Source organism: Mustela putorius, unplaced genomic scaffold, assembly GCF_011764305.1.
Source record: "Mustela putorius furo isolate JIRA1106 unplaced genomic scaffold, ASM1176430v1.1 tig00003867_pilon_pilon_pilon, whole genome shotgun sequence".
Lineage (NCBI taxonomy): Eukaryota > Metazoa > Chordata > Mammalia > Carnivora > Mustelidae > Mustela > Mustela putorius.
Window position 1 is genome coordinate 25,817,699 of NW_025422019.1, and position 22,806 is coordinate 25,840,504.

Consider the following 22,806-nt stretch of genomic DNA (forward strand, 5'->3'; position numbering starts at 1 on the left):
ATTGCACTTGCTTTCAAGGTTATGGAAAGAATTAAAACTGAGACAAAGTATCTTAGTCAAGACCTACTAAACAGGAGGCTTTCAATAAACAGTACATAATAAACCACTCTACTCTACTGATACCTTTCCTCTAGCACCCTTGTCAATCCAAAAACAGAGCGTTCATCTATGATCTTGTTGCCTATCATATTTACAATCTCATTCTCCCCTTACATTCCACTAGTTTCCCAATGTCTAGAATAGCCTCACTTTCTCCATTCATAAAACTGCCTCTCACTTGCCTTAATGAAAAGCAGCTTTAGCCAGTGGATTATGAAGTTAGGGGCCAAGGCAACATGGGAAGGATCCATCTAAATAGTCATTGCTCTACTAAAATTAACACAGTAGTATATGCCTACTACATCCTAACCTGGCATTAATCTTTCTTCAAAGTTTTTTCTGAAGTCCACGAAAGCCAGAATCACAGTCTTCCTCATGTCCTGTAAATATCACAAACAGGTCCTATGTGAAACAACCAGTGGATAAAAGTAATGTAATGGATGAATTCTCAAAACCCTCTAAATCTGAATGTTTTATCTCAGAAACCCATTCATGAGAACTTATCATATGGGGATTGAGGGAGAATAAAACTAAACATAATTTTAACCACTGATACAAAGCTAGTTTTAAACACCTGGATTTTCTTCTCCTGATTACACTCAAATAAATGAATTACTGGTTCAATCTAAAAGATTAACACTTTTTTTTTTTTTGCCACTATATTCTCAAATTCCAAAAGCACCTTTTCTGCAATGAACTTTTTAAATATTTTTACGACACGTCTGCTCAATTTCAATAAGAACAGGTAAATTAAGAGTAACTGCAACCTATCAAGCTATGATTATGCATTCTTCCATGTATTTTTTTAAAAATCTGATTTGAAAAAAACTGCTATTTATAGTGTTCCCCCTCATAGGTTTCCAGAAGGCCACAGTGGAATTCCTTATTTAAATGGGTTATCAGTGTTAAACCCACACATAATTTTTATTAGATATGTCTAATTTATAAGGTAAAAAGCTGTTTGGTACTTACTTACACACACACACAACTGTCTTACCTAAAGTGCCTCATATCTGACAATGGCAAAGTTTTCCAAATATTAATATTAACCCAAATAAAATCCATAGGGCAGTTTAATTATGGCACCATAAATGGATGACAAGAGTATTTTATTTTAAAATCCCGGAGTTCTAAGATCTGAGCATCTACAAGAATATCCCTTTCATTCCAGATTCAAGAGTTTAAGGCATTCAAATGCTACACCACACCTGTCTTTCAGTTATAGACACTGCTTTCAATGAAAAAATAGCTTAAAAACCATGAAATGAAATCAATTCCACATAAAGCTATCGTCTGATTCTGATCTCTAATCTGACTTGTAAATTAGATGTGTGTAACTTCCACTACTCAGCAACCCATAGATCTTTTTCCTAGCAGGATGGCTATGTTAGTTGCATTGCACTCTGGCAGTAGTGGCAGTGGCACACTGACAAATTGAATAGTGTATGCCTTGAATAAAACAGTATATGCCCTGAATAATATATGCCCTGAACAGCTTTCAAGGTAAGTCATGAGGGAATCTTTTTCTGTTTGTTGATGAGCTACATGAACTATATAAAATGTAATCTATGTTTTATATACTGGGATGCCAGAGTTTTTGTTGAATGCTAAGATTAAAAAAAAATGTTGAAGATTCACTGGAAAAAAAAGGGGAGGGGATTCAACATTGAAAATCCACCCACTTCATTTCCCAGAACTGCTTTCAAATCCTCTACAACTGGAATAAACAGACATATACTAAAAGCAGCAGCTCTAACCAAATAAAATATTGATTTGGTTCAGAGAATACTTTGATGTTCCAGTTTTCTTGTGATTCAGTGGCTTAGAAAATACAGGTTTATTTTCAATTCACACCTGCTCTCTAAATCATTTTAAGTGAATTTAGTTAACAGGTCCTAAGATATTAATTTTTTAATTCAACTGTTCTATGCACCTAGTATTATATAGTGTGTTTTTGACTGTTGAGTTCAAGAGCTACACAAAAGAATGTTTTCTTGGAAAATTCTGGGTACAGTAGATTTTTGCAAACAGAGTTTTTTTTTGGGGGGGGAGGATGAGAGGGAGTGAGGGGCAGAGGAGGAGGAGAGAATCTCAAGCAGGCTTCAAGCCCAATGTGAGCCCGACACAGGGCTCAATCTCATAACCTTGAGATGATACCCTGAGCTGAAATCAACAGTCAGACACTTAACCGAATGAGCCACCCAGGCACCCTAGAAACATATTTTATATATGCTGTAGGACAGCAAAATTTCAAGAAATCCCCCAAAGCAAAAACTTTCTTATAAAAATGATTAAGTCTTTAAATTAACCTTTTTAGGTTAATTTTCTTTAGTTTCAACAGATGTTTTTCTTTACCATAGTTCCCTTAAAGTAAAAGAATCCAACACTAAAAGGTGGTAACTACGTAAGTTCCATACAGACAGAACCTTTGAAGTTTGATTACCAAGCAATTACCATGTATCATCATGGAATGATAAAACATTACACATTCCCCAAGTAAAGATCAAATTTACTTCAACTATGCCCTCCCAACCAAAAAATAGAAATTTAAAAAAAATCAATATTTATTTAATCATGAAGTCCTTGGAATCATAGTAGGGCTTGATGCCATTTTGGTGTCACAATCTGCCAGTCATCCAAAGAACATGCCATCCTTCTCTTTCAACTTCTTTGTCTACTAGTGCATCACTGGACCCAGCAGGCAGCTCACCCAGACAATTTCAGTAACGGTTTTTGGCTCTGTGCATAACAGATGAAAATCTTTACGAAGTATCCAGTTTGTCTTATAGCTGAGAGATTTGAACCTGCTGCAGATGTCACATCTAAATTCTTGAAGGGATTTTTATCATCAGTGTCACCTATAAAACAAGACAGTGTCACCAACAGCATTGTCCTAGAGATATCTATTTCAGTAATGCTAAGCTTTCAGCATTATAACTGACAGTGATTTATTTGACTATAACAAGGGTCAGCAAACTACAGTCCATGAACCAAAATTCAGCCCACTACCTATTCTTAGATCATGGCTATGATCTAAGAATAGATTTTAAAACTATAAATGGTTGAAAAAAAATTTTTTTAAAGACTTAATACTTTGTGACATGTGAAATTACATGAAATTCAATTTCAGTCTCCACAAATAAGATTTTATTGGAACCACAACTATGCATTCTCTATGTCTGCTTTCATGCTATAATGGCAGACTTGCTTAAGTAGGTGCAACATCAACTAAATGACCCATAAAAAGGAGTATCTTTACTCTCTGGTGCTTTAAAAAAAAAAAAAAAAAAGTTTGCCAACCCCTGATCTAGAGGATATCAAGTAGGTAGGTTAATAGGACACCTAGTGTCTGTTTTATCAAGAACCTGAGGTGCAATGACCCAGTTGTTCCCTTCCCTTACTTTCATATATTTGTTTTAACAAATATTTCTGGGTAGGTCTGTCATTCCAGTGTAGACAGCTATAGTTACTTTGCTTTCCACTTTGGCTCAGCCTTGCCTCAATCCAAGGAATCAATTATTACCCTTGGGCAGGAAGAAGGCAAGAAGCTCAGTTTCAAAATCAAATACTTCTACAACACTGGCCTCTTCTGTATCCCTAAGTTCTCCTGGTTCTGGATTTCTGCTTTATATTAACCATTCTCCATAACAAGCTTTCTGCATGAATACCAGTCTTAAAATTCTATTTCCCGCTAGAGATCCTAGAGTAGTACACTGAGTCACAGTAGTCATTGACCGATCTGTGCTGGCTGATAGCTAGTTCCACCCCTGCTTTATTAACAAGCATCCTGTAACATGAATTTGTTTGGGCCCCGTGGACAGTTTTCATATTCCAACATTCTTCCAACCTCCACTACTCCTCCTGATCATGAATGCTCCTGGAATCACAGATTTTCCTTTTACATGCAAACTCATATACTACAAACCCATGAGTTTATTAACCTGCCCAACTGAACCTTCATTCTGTTTCTTGAGCTCAGTTCATACAATAACCAATCATAAGAGCACAAGACAAACCTCTATATAGATAGATTTCCCATCCTAGAAATATCCATGTTAAAGCATCTCATACTTTTTAGCAATTGCCCCAAAAGTGAATATATTCACCCCAAGCAGGATTCAGAATATTCCTTCCCTTTTTTCCCTTCATCATCGCCTAGTTAGCCCAAAGTTTCTAGATCTGCTTCATCTGAGAGTGCTATCCATTACCCTTTACCCACTTGGAGTGCTCAAAATATCTGTGTTTCTTGAACACTGCCTCAGACTGTCTGTCTTGCTTCAATCAAAGTTTTAACAACCCCAGTTCTATTGTAAGGGAAAAAGGGTTTCTTGCCACTATCTGACTACAGTGGAGAAATGTATTTGGTTAGATTTCTAGCACTGAAAATATAATTCCCCACAAAAAACATGTCAATAGTCCACAATGAGGCTACTATTAATGGTACTACAGAACTAATCTGTAATTCATATTGTATTGCTGCAAATAATTAATTTACAAACACATTCATAAGTTGTAGACTGACTGTACTAAAAAATAGCTGTGAAATGTCAGGAAGACTTTACGGCAAGACAGATTAGCCTCACGTAAAGACTTCAAAGAAAATGGCAATTTATTTTCAGCAAAGTGAATTTCACTATAATCCTGAAATAGAATGCCACGGTGAACAACTCTGAAAATTGCATAAACAGTTCTAACACAAATGCGTAGTATCAAAAATGAAGAGGCTGACTGAAATGACCATTAACCATATTTTAATTCTGAGTAGCAACCACATAGGTAGCATCAATCTTAAATAAAAATGAAATCTTCAACAATACATATAGAAACCCTATGCCTACTTGGGGAATGACAGAGTACAGCAACATACCCTTATTACCAGGAAAAAAAAGTAGACGCATGCAGTCCATATCCCAAAGGAATACTCAGAAGATTAAAAACTTCAGAACTTTACTCATTTGACAAAACTAGTCTCCTTCCCTTTAGGGGACAGTTCACACTTTTTAGTAAAAGGACTCCTTTGTATCCTCAAATACTGAGAACTCTTGAAAATTCTAGTTAATGTGAGTCATAATTATCAATATTTACTGTATTAGAAATTAAATGAGAAAATGTAAACATTAACTCATTTTAAAATTTTATGACATGTTTAATATGACAAATAACATACATTATGAAAAAGTACTTTCCTAATAAAAAAAAAAAGTAAATTTCTTGGATGTCTAATTTAATAGAAGACAGATGAATTCTTGTACCTGCTTCTATATTCAATCTGTTGTGATATGAAAAAAGGAATTATATGTTAATATTTATAGCCTTTTCAGATAAATGTGAACATACTTCTTTGATACTACACCAAAACTTGACAAGTAGGAGTTTAACAGTCATCTATTATACAGAACCTATTATCACAGAAACTCTGTTTCTCTGTTACTTGCTTTTTGTAAGGGTCTTTTACCCACAATTTTATAACACTGATTGCTTTGAAAATATTGGTGTCTTACACTATGTTTATATTCCAAATTTTGACATAATTAATTAATTAATACACAGCAAAACCTCACTTTCATTAATATCACCACCCATCTCATCAGAAAAAACTTGAAGTATTAGGAAGCTGTCAAGGGCACAGCAGGTGATAAAAGTTTTCCAAAATTTTAATTTTCACTTGAAATCTCAAATTTTATCATTGGCAACAAAGATTATCAGTTGTTTTCCCCGAAGTGGCAGACTTGCTTTGTTCATTTTCAAGAAAATGACTGCCAAATATCTAAGTCTAAATGATCATAATTTGGTAGTCATTATTATACGTAAAAACGATGCTTCATGTAAAATATGACTCAGCTTGCAACTCAAAAAAAAAAAATCACAGAAGGGTTTTCCTTAGATCAACCAATGTACTCTGGATATACAGCAAAAAAATGTTTTTTGCATATTTCCTACCTCATCACAAAGAATATTAAAACAAAGTATACTGAAGGATTAAGATTTAATAAAATTGTTTTTACTGCTTCATCAATGACATTCTTCAATGAAACTGGCATTTCTGTTTTGTTTTGTTTTTTACTAGAAAAGCATGGTAGTAAAGAATACAATGATTACTAGTAAAGTTTTGTGCCACTGAGATTTAATATGTACTAAGATGTCCACAGTTTTACCCACCATTGCTTTAGTATCAGCAAGGCAAATGTCAAAGTAGTGGAAATAGCAAAAAGCATTACTATGAAAATAGTCTGAAACTCACAGATCCCCTTAAAGGCTCTTGTGACTTATATGGGTCTGCACATCACAATTTAAGAACCATTATCTTAAGGAAACACTAAAAGCTATAAATGGTAATTTGCCATCTCCAAATGCATAATAAATATTCCCCAACATAAGAATTATATTTAAAAAAGTATTAAATATCTGTACAAATTCCTTGATTTTAACTCAAAATTGGTCCAATTCATTCTGGAACTGTATTAATAATGTAACAATACCAATTAACAAATAATGAGCACTTACATGTATTACCTCATTAAATCCTCATAACCATCTTAGTTCTCTGATAACATTCATGCTACTGAGGAAGACACCTGAGGTAGAGAAAGGGGAAGTAACTTGTTTGTGGTCACAATAACAGCTATCAGTACTTATGGATTCAGGCATTACTAAGTATTTTCTTTACTTACTTCATCTCTTAAGCCTTTATAATGACTTACTAACCTTTTTTCACCCTTTATTATTCTTGACACTTTTATTACCCATTTTACAGAAGAAAACTGAGTCAAGAAGGTCAAATTCCCTGCCCAAGGTTATCCAAGTGGTTGATCATCCAAGTCTGTCTTAATTCAACAAGTATGCTACATATTTTGCCTATGTCACATATGAGAATACCCTGTATATATAAATAATTCAATGGTTCCAAGTCCTACATAGTTGTAATCTCAACTAAGCAAGACTGCTATTTGTAATTTTTTTTTACTAATTTGATTATCTCTGTCTTCAAATAGAACAAAACCTACTTTCTTTTAAAATAGCCCATGATCTAGGTAGACAGTTCACAAACTCACTAAACCCTTATCTGCATAGGACAACAAATCAATCCAGCTAAGATTATTCTAAGGAAAGTGAAACCCAGAAAACTAACTTCCCCCAAAGCATGCTGTTCATAAATGGTAGAGGATTGAAATCAGTCTGGACTGACCCTGAAGCCTAAACTCTTCAATCACACTGCCTGCATGTATTTAAGAAAGTCTTGGGCAATGACCTAGGAATTGCTCACAAGGTCTGGATACAGAGCTTGCTGATATCATATCCACTTTGCCCAAGGCAATCAAGATATGAATCATCTTGTCTCTCAAAGACCAAGAGACAAAAAGGAAGATGATACAGGCTGAAAATAGAGACCCATTCTCAGGTTCTGTAGGTAAAACATCGACAGGTAATGCAGAAAAAAGAATAGGTGGCAGCACACACCTCTATAGCTGAGATAACCCCACCTCTGTTTAAAAACAAAACAAAAAAATGCCTAGAGGAAAATGTCATCACAGATACAAAGACTACTCTTTACACATCAGTTCTCAGATGCCAGGAGCCCAGGAATACTGAAAATATAGTAAATGACAGCAGAAATCAGTTTCCTAAAGCTTTCCTAAACTCTAATCAATCAGCAAAATTGTCATTTCAAGTAAGGATCCATAAAAGCCAGGGGTTATGCCCCAGTGTTTATTGCTATTTTAAGGTCCTACATCATTAGATACTTCTTAATATTAAACCCTAAGGGGACAGATTCATCTTAACTTGAAGTAACTCAACTTTTAGGAAGGATAAACATCTTGTGATTGGACAGAAGACTGTGGTTTTAGTTTCAAACAAACTGTATTCTCAAGGAATCCGCACACACACATCTGACATTTGACAGGAAGGTGACAAAATGGAAGGCTGTGGTATACCACCTAAAAGGGCAGGGCAGCACAGACAAGAGGTGAGCAATTATACTTGTCACAGAATACCACATTCTGGATTCCCTTTATGGCAAGGGGAAAAAAAAACAAAAAAACTACAAAGCAAATTTTACCTCCTCCCATCAGAGAAAAAGAATCACAATCTAGTAATGTAAAAGCAGCTGACAGATATATAGAAAAAAAAAAAATCAAGATTGAGGTCATGTCTCTTGCCATGCATCATTTACACTAAGGATTCCCCCATTTATCTGAATTAATTTCATGTACCTCATTTCATTCAGATAATTGAAGTTTTCCTTTTAGAGTTGTAAAATGTTACCTCAACATAATTAGTAAACTGTCCACTTAAAAATACCACTACAAAAAAATACCATCCCTTCCTCTCTACACAAACACATACACTCCACTATCATTAAATGTATGAGATTTTGGCCTTCACAAGAAATTTAGTTCAATAAGTCCTCTTTAAAAAAATTAGCACGAGAATTTCTACAAGAAAAGTTATGGTCATTACCTTGTTAATACAGAGTGTTTGCATTACTTGTTAAAGACATGGTAATTTGGGTATTCAATACATGACTGACTACTGTTCTGAAACCAAATTAAAGGTTTAGACTACTGAAGAGTTTGATGACTTGCCTCAAAACAATAAGTAGGATTGTATGGACAACAAAATCAAAGAAGTCTCTCTTTTTTATGAGCAGGCATTTAAGAGCCTTTTAATGAGAATTTACTCTTTAGTATATAATTACTAATGAACAAAAAGAGGGCAATTAAACTCACTTCTTTATAGTGCCATAAAACTTCAATGTGTAAGAAATATTATATACACATGTTAATCAAACTCAAGAAAAACTGAAATGTGCAACATCTAAAAATACGTAGTGAAAATTATATACCTTTTCTTCTGAAATAAATGCCCTCCCGGATGACTGATGAAGCTATTTTTTAAATGGATTTGCTTATAACTTATAATACACAGACTGTAGTCCTAATGATGGTGATGAAATGTCTAAACTTCTTTTATGAAATCTAAATTTCCAAATGAACAATGATTTTCCACACTGATAATGGACTGATAGGATGAATTTTATATTAATTAATATTTATTTACCACCTGCTATGTGCCAGGCACTATACTGAGTGCGAGGAAACCACCAGGAAAAGCACAGATTCAGTCTCAATACTGGTTACAGTCCAGAAGGAAAGACAAATAATGAACAAATGTGCTATGGGAAAGTACAACAGCTCCTTGGTCAAATGAAAGCTGAGAAGACATGGGTAGAAAATCAAACACCTGAAAATGATTAGCTACCACTGAACTCAGGGGATAAAAATCACCAACTACATGACTCAGCTAAGAAGGCAAAGAATCGAACAGCTACACAGACAGGAAAGGGATCTAAGTGATGACTGGATGAAGTCTAGGGTGTTCTACAGTCTGATGCAAATGAAAAGCTGACCCTCAAAATGGACTCAAATCAAAACAGCCAAAAAAGCCCAGTTCTCAGCCAGCCTATCCTCAGTATATAAGGGGTCAATCCAGTAAGTGCAAGTCCTAGAGGCAGTAGCATAGTATCTTGGCTTTGCAAGTTCTGCCGCAGTTGAAACAGAGCCCCAACCATCCACCTGTGGAAAAGAACAGGTCCCAACTCCCTGAGCAGAAGAGGGAACAGCAAGGAGAGTCAGATGACCAAGTGGTTAGAGTTCTTAAGTAGGTTAAGACAAGGTTTCAGGTCCACAAGTGGAGTACAATCTGGAGTACAAAAAGAAACAACACAAGAAAACATCCAACTCTATGGACTATTTAACACTTACTAAAGAAAGGCTGTTGGAACTGCTTCTCTGGTTACTTTTATAAATGAATACTCAAAAACAAAGTCATCTGTTTAAATGACTTAAGTTTGACCTTAAAAGTATGGGGGGAAAGGACTAGATACTCTGATTCTTATTAATGAATTTATATCCTAATCCCATCTAAACCTTTATTGAAATATTCTAGATGCCTCACACACACCCCTCATTAAAATGTTTATGCTATGCATTTTAAAACTCTTGATGAGTAAACTGTCTTTAAAAATGAAAATCTTAGTCAAACTGCATACATGCCAACAGTATGGAGAGTTACCATACTTCCATGAGCAATGAATGTTCAGGGCACCAGAAAAATTCCAGATCCCACCTCCGGAAGGGGATGGAGATTTTAATGTATTTTAAATCTTAAAAATCAATTCAAAAACTGGGTCAAAGGGGTAAAACTGGCAGTGGGTAGGATACATAGACTGGGACTAGCAAGGAACCAGAATGATACATGTGAAATTATCTCCTTCCTATAAATAAACACCCTGCTATACTATACAATTGTTCTCAGTTATAAAGTTGTAGAAAAAAATGCATGTAATCCACAGACGTCTTTGTGAAGGCTATTATTTATGATCTACATATTCAAATAGGAATCATGCTAAGGAATTGGCCCTACATTTGTTCAAACATTATTTTCCAAAGCTATTCAAAGGGTGAAGTGGTGGTACTTTCCAAAAGAAATGCTTGAAAATTTTCCTCTGTTAATTTTTTTAAATAAACAAAACACACTATTCTGATCTATTAAAAGAGGAGATAAGCCTAAGAGAAAAAGAAAATACAGTAGGTTTTTGAGTTGTTTTGTTTTGTTTTACCATACCACCAGAATGCCATATAAAACAGTTTAAAATATCCTATCAGGACAGCTTGCCAAGGTAGACTGGACTCCAAAAGTCAAGATCCTTATAAAAGTCTATATGCTGAAAAATGTTTCACCTTATAAAGTGAAACCAAAACTTTAAAATGTGGCTTACAGCAATAATTAGAGCGTCACTCAATTGATGGTGGTCAAACTGCTCCAGTGGAAAATTTCACGGAAATTTTGTATTACTTTAGCTCTACTGAGGTATTCTATCAAATAATTTAACTAATGGTCATTTTCCCTATTTCACAGAGTGTAACATATGTTAAAGAGTAAAATCCTCAATGTTAATTTTTTCCCCCATTTTTTCTGAAATATTTATTACCTGATACATTTTTCAATACTGGAATTAAGCCTAATATAGTATATGATTCAACACATAAATGGAAATAAATTATTTCAAATTTACAAAATCATGATTCATGACCTTCAGCCACTCAACTACCTTAAGTTTGCATAAGACCAGCATGAACACGAGCATTTAGAGAATATCCACTACACTTGACACTAGGCACACAAAGATAGAGTAAGACATGGCTTGGGGTGCCTGGGTGGCTCAGTGGGTGAAGCCTCTGCCTTCAGCTCAGGTCATGGTCCCAGGGTCCTGGGATCGAGCCCCATATCGGGCTCTCTGCTCAGAGGGGAGCCTGCTTCCTCTTCTCTCTGCCTGCTGCTCTGCCTATTTGAGATTTCTCTCTCTGTGTGTTAAACAAATAAAAAACAAAAATCTTTAAAAAAAAAAGAGAGAGAGAGTAAGATATGGTCTTTCACGAAGCCCCCACCAAGCAAAGTGCACAGAAGCCAAAAAGTATTTATTTACTAAATGCCTAGACACTGTGGTGTTTAGCAAGAACTTCAGGACTTCGGCATTTGAGGCCCACTAAGAAAAGTGATGCTGCCTGGGAATACTGGAATTCAGTTACTACATGTGTATAGCACCTTTCTTCCTCATTAACATCAAGGTTATATAAACCACAGTCTTAAACACACAGACTTTTAAAATGCCAATCTCCTGGAATCAAAACAGACTATCTGAATCAAGAATATGAACAAACATTCTTGAAGTGAAAATAATTACTAATTTCAAACAACCTGTTAAGTACTGTTTTCAACTGATAAACTACAGCATGTCCTAATTATAAATAATCTGTATCATTTGTATCTAATGGGTCCAAACACAAATTAAGGCATATAGTCAGAAAAAAGAACAAAGAAAATTTAGTAATTACTAGACTTTTTAAAAAATAACATAGTCAAAACAAATTTTGGTACAAAAGTATTCATTGAGGAGGTCTGAATTATATACTTAAGTGTTCAGTTAATTAAGTCAACTAGTTCTATTCAACTCCTGTTGAAAATCTTCAAGAAACTTTCTTTAATTTCTCCCTGTAAAATAATGGAGTTGGATTTAACTGTGAAAGTCTCTTACAAAAAAAAATTTCTGTACTTCTGTGGTATGTAGATTAAAATGTCAACAGGATTTCAAAACAGGAGTAAAGAAGCCATCTTAACTTCTCAAACAGATAATGCTAAAAATTCATTTTCCGATTTTTATCTCAGTATCACGGTTCAGATTTTACTTATTCAGTTTACAAGTTTGTCGAAGAAAGTTGCATGATTCAAAAGGTACCCCTCCAACCCTCAATACTAACACTGTTTCATCAAATACAAGATCCAAAGGAAAATGTATAAGAAAGTGAGAGCTAAGGAGAATCTACTCCTATCAAACGTGGGATGCACTAATTAAAATTCAATATAGCGCTTGGTAGGTCTGTGGGTTTCTACAGGAAACTACTGCCACGCTTTAGCTTAAGGTTAAACGGGCTAGCAGAATGCAATAAAATGGCTCTACTGAATTATTCTGAACTTCTTTTTAGCATCTCCTTTACCTGAGCACTACAGTGAGTAGTGGTAGGTCCTACAGGGGTAGGACCAAACCACCAAGGTGAGCCACACCCCTGGAGGGCTGCGCTGTGAAACCCACCTCTCGCGGAAAATCACCGTCAACTCAACGTTTTCCATTTCATTCGGTGATACAGGTGGAGGAAAAAGTATAAAGCCTTCTCTTTGAACCTCCCATCACACTGCCTCGAGGCGCTAATTTAAGAATTATCTCAAAGATAATCTAATGCAGTACAGTTCTCAGAAGATTCTAAAAGTTGTATTTGCGAGAGAGAGAGAACTCCCTCAGGCCTAAAGGTTAAATTGTGGCGTACTGCAACTTCGCGGCAGAGTACGTGGCTAGACTCAAAAGCCTGAAGAGAACCTTTCCACCGAACAGTTAGCCCGCATCACGATCAAAATAAGTGTATGTCCGATCCTCACAGGAGGGATAGGGCAAGGGGCGAGTGAGGTCTTTCATTTCAGCTGACCCAGAGGCAGAGGGGCTGGCGAGAGCAGGAAAGTAAAAGCAATAAAGGGGACGGCCGCAAAGCAAAGGTTCCCCTCAGGAAGGCCCGGAGGCGCGTGTGGCGAGGGACCCCGCCTCGCAGTCCCGTGGTCGGCAGGAGGCCCCTCCGCCTACTCGGGCCAACCCCTACTGCCCCCCCCCCCGCGCGAGAGGAACGAGCCCCCAGCCCGCCCCTCGCCTGCCGCAGGAGGAGGCGGCGGCACGCCGGGTCCCTAGAAGCTACCACACACCAAGCGCAGAACTCAAAAAAATTAAATCAGAAAATGGCCAGCCTACAGGACTGAAATGCAGCGGCCGGTGTTCCCGGCTCCACGGACGAGGCGGACGGCGGCGCGAGGAACGCAGCGCGTGCGCTCGGGAAGCGCGCCGCCCGCGCGGCCCTCAGCCCCGCCCCCCCCACCCCCGGCTCTCCGCGCCGCCGCCGCCGTCGCCGCCGCCGCTGCTGCCGCCGCCACTGCCCCTCTGGGAACTTCGCGCCGCGCGGCCCCGCGAGGCGGGCGTCGGGGAGGGAAGGGGAGGGGCCGCGCTCCCCGCCTCCCCTCCGGCCCGCGCGGCTCCCCAGCCCGGAGCCTACTCACCTCCTCCTCCTCCTCCTTGTCTCTCCCTCCTGGCCACCGGCGCGGCCCAGCCGGCGACGCGCTGACGCCGTGCCCCTCCCCCGCCGCCGCCGTCGCCGCCACCGCCGCCGCCGCCCCTCCCGGCCTGCGGCCGCTGCGGCCTTCGGGCGCGTCAGGCGCAGGCCCCGCCCTTTGGTCCGCCCACGCGCCTAAGACTCCGCCCACTCCGCGGTCGGGACGGCGGGAGCGCGGGGTCCCTGAGTCAGCGCGGATCCCGCCCGCGCGCGCCTAGTAGTGTTGGTTCACGGACCCCGCTCCTCTTCTCACCTACCGAGGGCTTCGCTTCACTTCTCCCCCCGCCCCCGCGCGCCCTTTCCCCCTTTCCATCTCTTCATCAATACCCCTCTCTGCCTCTTCAGCTTTTTTGTACTCTTTCTCTAGTCTTGTTCTAAGCTCGTATTGGCTCCTTCTCTTTTCTTCCGGACGGTCTTCGCTGCTCACTAGGTCGGCCTCGGCTTCCTCCTGCAGTTTTCCTGCCGGTTCTTCCTGCCTCCGTTCCTCTCCCTGGCCTGCTGGGGCGTCCGGGCCTCCGCGGGTTGCCGGCCTGTTCCCTTCCACCTGTACCTGCGCTGCTGCTCTCACGTCTGCTTTGCTTCCGCGTCCTAACTTCCCTCTGAGCAGGCTCACGCTTTACCTACAGTTTGTCCTTTCGGTTCTGACTCCTCCACACACTTAAGATGCATTTTGGCTGTTCAACAATTGCTTGTCCACACTTAGATGAAGAAAATCACATGGAGGAATTAAAACGCACAAAGCAAAGCGATAGCAGTGGTCACCATCTTTCAGCTGCATGGTTGTCTCTACGTTGTCATTGGGATACTGTATTGACTCTTAAATTTAAAAGCTTAAAATTCATTGATGGGACGCCTGGGTGGCTCAGTTGGTTAAGCAGCTGCCTTCGGCTCAGGTCATGATCCCAGCGTCCTGGGATCGAGTCCCACATTGGGCTCCTTGCTCAGCAGGGAGCCTGCTTCTCCCTCTGCCTCTGCATGCCATTCTGTCTGCCTGTGCTCGCTTTCTCCCCCACTCTCTCTCTGATAAATAAATAAAAATCTTTAAAAAAAATAAAAAATAATATAAAAAAAAAAGCTTAAAATTCACAAATTTTGGATGTTTTTCCCTGCAACCTAACCTCACTTTTTTTTTCTTTTTCTTTTTTTTTTTTTTTTTACGTAGTAGAAGGAGCACCAGGACCTTTTAGTTTTCGTTTTCTTACCTGTAAAGTGAGGGATTTGTCCCTTCTGCATTTAGATTTCTGTGATCCTGAATTAAAGGGGTTTGTATTTGGAAGGAGCTCGTAGGTTAAATGAGTCAGGAGAAGGCAAACAATGTACATGTAACTGAAAGTCTGGTGGTTTCGCTTTTAAAACTGCAACTTGGAAGAGTTAGGGTGTGATGTGGAAATGAGTTAAGGAATTAAGGAAAATGATTAGGTCTTTGGAGTTACATCCACAAGTTGTTTTAAATTATGTGAGTAAACATTATTATCCTTAAACTGAAGAGTTAAAACTATCTTCCATTCTAAACAAAATCCGGACTCTACATGGACCTTCAAAGTTTAAAACCGTTGTTGAATTGAACAACAACATTACAAACATGTGAAAGCCTAATAAACCATCTGTCTGTCTGCTTTAACACAAATTGGGAAAAAGAAAAGTGTAAATGCCAAAAGCTGAGAGCAAAGTTGCTAACTACACATGAAACTAATAAATCCTATCACACAGAGCAAGTGTATGAAAAACTCTAAAGACTGTGGCCTCCATTTCATTCTTTAGATATAGAATCATGTAATTTTATAATTGAATTATCTAGTCCTTAATATCATCTGGAGTCTAAACTTTATATTTTACAAGTGAAGAATTGAAGCCCAAAGAGGGTAAATTGTTTGCTCAATATTACCCAGATTAATTGGAAATGAAGCCAGTATTCAGGCTCAGATTTCCTGTTTCACAGACCTGCCAGCATCTGGCTTATACTTACTTACCAATTACCCAAAGTTTCTCAACATCAGAAGTCTTTGCCTTTGCAGTTTTGCCTACAGGGTCTGAGTGATGTGTGAAATTGAACTTGACATTAACTAGAAAGTGATTGCTCTCAGAGGCCATTTTTGTGCCACTGGTTTCCACGATTCCTATTTCACAAGCTCCATATCACCTGGTCAAGGTTTTTCTTTATAATCCAGGCAATCCTGGCCAGGCCTGTCCCAACCAAACACATTCATCCTAGGAGGTGCCAAGAGTTGTGTATGAGTACAGATACTATGAAGTCCCCATTGTCAAGAAAATTACAATATTATTGGGGAGGTAAGATATAAAACAAATAGATAAACAATTCACCATTAATAACTGAGGAAAATAACCAAGGATTCAATCATAAAATCTGAATCTTAAACTGAAAATTATAGATGTAAATTAAGGGAAGATTTCTTACAAGGACAGAAAAAGGAAATGGAGAATTTGGATTGGTGTAAAGGAGATTGCTTGAACAAAGGTACAGGGAAGAAAACAAACAAGCTAAGAATGGGGAAAAGTTAGGAGATCTGATGAATTAGAACAGGAGGCTCATATTAGAAACAATAGAAAACCAAGCTGAAATGTTAAGAGGGAACCACACATAGAGAACCTGAATTTGAACCCAAGAAAATTAGATTTGATCTAATAGGAGATCATTTTGGGTGAATTTGGCAGGGGAGAGAGTTGAAGACAAGACAGGAGACCATAACTTCTAACGTAGCAAGTGGGGATTTTGAAAGAAATGTTAGTCATATATAAGCCTAAGGAAAAGAGTTGAGTGAGTATATATATACAGGATCAAAGAACAGTAAGAAGTGCAGGATGACTTTAGAATCACAGCAAGAGTCAGTAATGGTATATGTAGACCTGAGCACCTTGGAGCTGGAAATGATCAGCACTCAAAGTGTGCTCAAAGGGTGATCAGCCTCTCCACTTGCTAGAGAAGGAAGTAAAAAATTGTCCCAAGGTATGCTTTCCTATTCATCACATACATTCTCATTCCAGAAAACTTTAGTTTGCCACTCAAATTGAATTAGAAGGTAGGAAAGAAAGCTCTCACCCTGTCATGGGTCTTATGCTGGTGTTTTATGGTCGACCTATTTTTATTTCCGTTTCAGCCCTACTGATGTAAAAGTGCTCAATGGTGCAGTATATAATGTTACAGTCAGAAATAAATCAATAAGTGTTTGCTAAATACATACCAAATGCAGCTCAGCACTCTGCTAGGCCTGAGGACTAGAAAAACATTTAAAAAAAGCCTCTCCCTTTCAGAAGCTCATAATCTGGTTGGGTGTGGGGGGGGACAAAACACACCTGACACAATAGAAAATAAATTCCATGGATAGTGAGAACAACCTGAGGACTGTGCAGTGTGCTTATATAAAAACAGTAAGGAATTGGGTTAGAGGGATTAGAAATGGTATAATCCACAGTGTTCACCAAACAACAGATTTTCATTCATCTCTAAGTTCTAGGTTCTGGAAATAAAGCCATAACATAAAAAACTCCTGCCCTCAGGGAGTACACATTCTATTTGGGAGAGACAGAGAGGAATAAATAAATATATAACTACCAAATAGTCATAATTGTTCTGAAGAAAATTAAATGCAAAAGCATCAAAATGAGTAGGAGATCATGGGGCAGCTGGGTGGCTCAGTCGGGTGAGCATCTGACTCTTGATTTTGGCTCAGGTCATGACCTCAAGGTCATAAGGTCAAGCCCAACCTCAGGGTTCCTCACTCAGCCGAGAATCTGCCTGAGATTCTCTCTCTCCCTTGCCGTCTGCCCCTCCCCTCGCTCAGGCACAAGTTCTCTCTCTCTCTCTGTCTCAAATAAGTAAATAAATCTTAGTTAAAAAATGAGTAGGAGAGTAGGTTAGACCTTTCTGAGGAAAATTTAAACAATAACTCAAATGAAAGAAACAGCTGGTCATGGGATGACCTGTAGAAGACAAGTTCAGGCAGAGGAAAAAACTAGCACAGAGCCCTAAGGAGCAGTCAAGCTTAGTGTCCTTGAGACTAAAAAAGGCAAGTGTTTCTGGAATGTAGGGAGCCAAGAAGAAGGTAAAGCAGGTGAAAAAGGAGAGAAAAGTCAGGCCCTGTACATAAGAAGGGATTTTTAAGGTCAGATTAAAGTATAGATATTTAGAAGATTAGTCACTCTGGCATTGTGGATTAGAGGAGAGAGAGAGGACCAGATGGAAGCCTGCCTGCATGACAATCCACAACGGAGGTGATGGGAGGTAGACAAGGTTGGTGGCAGGGTTTGCAAAGAAGACAAAAATGTCAATGAGATCAACTACTGGGTATTTAGGAGGGATGGTATTTATGAGGGTGTTGGGTGGGGAGAGTCCACAGTGTCAAATACAGCAAAAAGGTCAAGGAGAATAAACTCTGAGTGAAAGCTAGTATAGGGAACAGGAAAGATGTCATGTGTGACCTCCAAGAGAAGAGTCTCCATAGGGCGGGGTGTTAAGAAGTGAGAAAATGAATGTAGGGAACTTCGACTGTAAGAATCAGTACAAATCAAAACACACAATTTTTTTTTTGTTTTATTTTATTTACTTTTTAAGGCCTTTTACATTCGGAATGCTATTACATTTTTAAAGCCATTTAAACATTCCGAGCCTGGTCTAATATTTTGTCTCCATACTAAAGAAAGAACAAGTATATACCATGGAGACATATCTTATATATGTTTCTGGGCTAAAAATCAGTCACCATCAATGACTCCCTCCTCTAAATACAATCAGAAAAAGCTCACCCTTATTCCTGAGATAAGGCAAGAGTCTGACAGTAGAAACACGAAGGCAGATGGAGTCCCGTATCAGTTATGGTTCCCTTACAGCCATCTGTCGTGTCTAAACCAGGTGGGCTCTGAGTGTTACCTTGAGTACATCACGTCATCCCAGTGAACTGCAGGTTTTCATTAGGAAGGGAAAGAATCTCCGATTTTAAGCTTCTAGGCATACAGGTTAGCACTTCTACAAAAGAGAACAGATACTATGCTGTGAGATCCACGTGAACAGCTATCACGACTCCAAGTGATACGTTCGCACAGTCTTTCCAGAAAGACAACTTGGTTGAACAAGATGTTCTTTCCTTCAGCAAATTTTAAGACAATGAACAAGTATTTTTCCCCCTGGAAACAGACGAGACCGGTTTGGTAGTCAGAAAGGAAGGAGAAATATAAGTCCCTACCATTCATTGTTGAGTGCATCTCAGGCATCTCAAGGAAACCAAGCCTGACTCTGGCTAAGTTGTTCCCACACATGCACGTGCATGCCTTTTCCCAATTGTCTGTTGTAGGTGAGTAGTGTGTGTTAATTCATTAGGTGTTATTCAAAGATGGAATGCTATTAGCACTCTTTTTTATTTGGAGTATACTTAGTCTGGGGGTCCATTGGGAACAGTTAATCTCTTGGGATGGTTCAGAAAGCTTCATTAAATTCAGTGAAGGAAAAAAAAAAGTGCAAGTTATTCTAAAAATAATCATGAAATTTACTATGTTTAATTTGCTGGCCCAAATGCTTCTCAAGTCAGGAGTGACCAAGGATCCCTAGCATTAATGAATAATTACCATATTGCTGAAATCAACACCATAGTTGGCCTGAAAAGCTTTCTTGTTTTTGATGCTAAAGAGGCCAAAACATGAGTAGCCCAAGACATATAAAAAATACTCTCTGTTGATGAAATGATTTCTTTCAATTACGGTTCAGTTATTCCAACAGTGCAATGCAAGGAATTTGCTTTGCCATTGTTACCTTCTGGCCTCGAGAAAGTAGCATTTTACACTGGGGTTCATCCTGTACTTTTTACAAGGATAAATTCATGTTTTTATTTAAAAGCGAAGAAAGCTTACATAATCTCTTCTCATGATTAGCCCTTCCAGTAATTATCTGTAGCTTGCAATCAGCGTCAACCAACCAAGTTCAGATGGCAAAAAAGTGTTTGATCTGCACTGATGTGATTTAGAAAACTGTGCATGGAAGGTACAGCTATGCACATACAGAAAACATATTTATCTAATTTGACTGCCAGTGATTTAATTAATGTTTGTCAAGCACTTTGAACATGAAAAGAACTATCTGAAAGCTGAGAGCTATTACTCATAATCATTTTTCCTATTTGTTGAACTAAAATTAACATACAAATGTGATACTCTTACAGTATCCTTGAGAGATATGATCCTCTTCCAACAAACCCGTGGGACTATCCTTTAAGAAAGTCTCATTAAAACTTTAAGTCTCTAGTTTCTGGAAGTCAAGCTTCAAGCTGGTTGGGTATCATCCATGTAGATTTTGAAGCATCCAGGCTAAATAAACAACAGTGACAGCTTGGGGAAGTGTATGCACCTGTTTATTGAGAAGATGCTAACAGGGGCAAATCTAAAATAAGAATGCATACCGCAACCTGATTTTCAAGAAGTTTTGTGCATGCCTCCACTTAAAATCGCCATATTATCATCTAATTTTTTTCTTTCCAAATTTCTCTCCCGGAGAATAACTACTAATGAGCGTGAACCCTACATAACCATCCGAGAAGAAAAGAAAGAATGGACAGACCCTATTGCAGGGCTTGCAGGAGAAACAAACTTGCTTTCCTCTGTTGTGTTCTCCCCAAATCAAGCACAAGACTACCTGGCAAAAGAGGAAGAAAGCTGGAGAAGAAAGTAAGGAGCCTGGACAAAGACCCTACCCTAACATGATTCTCCGCAGACAGGTTTGTTTTGTCAGTGTCACGTGCATACCTACAGGAGTTTGGGGGAGACATTTTTGACTATAGGGCAGACTTAACTCCTCTGTAGAATAGAAGGGGTAACTTGAAAAGATGCATGTGGGGAAACTTTCCTAAACGACTTGTTTTTTATTTTCAGTTTCATTTCATCCAGTACTCTACAAAGAATTTTTATATTTAGTACAGAATCTTCCTTCCATGTTCATCATGCTACAGATATTCCTCGGTAGAATAAGCCTGACTGAGGCACTAGTTCTACCTCAACCCTATAAAACTGAACTTGACACATGGTCTGGCAATGTGCCATTTCAACAAGCTCCCCACCCCTATGACTTTATATTTACTCATATTTCAGAAACACTACCTGAAGAGGTATTATTTACATTTTCTAGTCTTTCTTAGCACAGATCTTTTAGTGATCAGATGTGTCAGGACAGGGGTATTCACAAAACACTACTTGGCCTCTTACATTGTCTAAGCTCTTATTGGTTTGGTTGGGACCATGTAACTAGTACTGACCAATGACCTTGAGAAGCCATAAAGCTTGTCACTGCTGACCAAGATTTTAGGTCTTTTCCTCCCTCTCACTGTGCCCCTGGAAACCCCATTTTCTGAGATGGGATAGCTGTGGGTATAGCAATAAGAAGAAAACACCCTTGAAGGGTCCTTGGGGTTGGTCTGGAAAGCAACAAGATCCTCAAGAGATTTCTTATAAGCTCGAAGTAAACGTTTTACAGTTGAGATGAGTGGTCCAGTGTTATTAACTGAACCAGCATGGTTTGCCTATCCTGAAGAATACAACTCCATTAGGAGATCCCTCTTTCACAACTGCAGAAACAGTTTTTTTGTTTTTTGTTTTACTCTCGATCTTGAAACAACAGTGAAGGAATAATGGAACAAACTGTATACATTTATTAAATAGATCAATTAAATGCAAATGGATATATAGAAATCACAAAGAGTATGTTATATGGTGAGGAAAAAATGTTCTTTATGTAGTTCAGTTCTGGTTCTGTTTTCATTTTTCAATCCTCCTCAAATTAAAAAATTAGTGTCACTCTTTAGCCTGCTATTCCTGGGAAAAATATCTTTTTCCTTGCCATGCCTAGATCCTTTTCTCCATCCTGGTCATACATCATTAACAGTCCATTTTCTAGGCTCTCAGATAGATGGGGTTCCCATATCCAAAGCCAGTCAGAAGTGGATTGGTCACTTGTTCACATTTGCTGTTTAAGGTTCACTCTGTTATGGCATCAACGAAATTTCTATGACTTCAGCCATTTGTCTTCTTAATTCACTGCAGACAGATGTGTGTGATGCTGAAACAGATTCACTCCTCTGTGTGCTTTTGAGACTGCCCTCACCTGCTGGGTCCAGCACCTTTGAAAAGGATGAACCAGACAGCTTTGGTGGAGGGAATGAATGAGGGAAGAGTAGATGCAGAGTACTTTGCAGAGGTCACTGGTCTATACTCTTTGGTGATCTACCCCTGAAGCATTCTGACAGCAGAAGGCCAGTTTTTGCTATTGAACCATTTCTCAATCACTGTTTGAGAGCTATAGACACACATAAAGAAGGGGCAGGGAAAACCCTTTCATGGGTTCTCAAGCACTACAGAGAGTCTTTTGTCAGTAACTATGCCCTTGCTTACCAATCTTATAGCTGCCTCAAATCTTTTTTTGAAACAAGGGGGAAATAAACAAAACATGAGCTAGCTGTATAGTTTGCTTCTCCCATGAGCAGAGTATGGTTAACAACATTTCTTGTATTTTAACACATCACCTTTCCCTTAATTCACAGACCAAATAGAAAAAAAAAAAAGTACTGTATTCCTTTTCCTGTTGCTTTTTCAGTAATTCCTGAACAAATCCACATAACATTCCTGCAGTTGAGTAGAAGAACTGTATGAAATGGACTCATTGAAATCTTTTTCAGTTCTATTTATTTGTCCCCATTTTGAAATAGGGCCATGCTGCTTTTGTTCCTATAGAAAAGAAGTTATGATTTAAGAAAACTTTACAAAAGGGAAGCCGATCTTGATGTTATCAAACTTCCCCCTTTTCTTTTAGCAGAATGTTTGAGAAAATGCCAATTGGTGTCGCCTATCATCAGAACTTTTAAAGATCTGATTGCTTCTGAAAATTAACTTGCATAAAACTATCTGACCTTCTTTAACAGATGATATATTCCTCTCTGAAGAGTTAGCATATAAACTTGTCTCTGCAAACTGAAATAGTAAGACTGTATCAAATGTTTTAGATGCA

At 38.6% G+C, this 22,806-nt stretch overlaps 1 protein-coding gene across 9 annotated transcripts in view; it reads right to left on the reverse strand.

Moving 5' to 3' along the window:
• The window catches only part of GTDC1 (glycosyltransferase like domain containing 1), a 414,534-nt gene extending 400,418 nt beyond the window's left edge, over window positions 1-14,116 (reverse strand). For 4 of the 9 annotated variants that reach the window (XR_006602410.1, XR_006602411.1, XR_006602413.1 and 1 more), the window contains exon 1: window positions 13,756-14,114. The gene's annotated coding sequence lies outside the window, so the exon portion shown is untranslated. Of the gene's footprint in view, window positions 1-13,755 lie in introns of all 9 variants that reach the window. The other 5 variants (XM_045066517.1, XM_045066515.1, XM_045066518.1 and 2 more) reach the window with 3 other exon arrangements.
• Window positions 14,117-22,806: the final 8,690 nt, after the last annotated feature.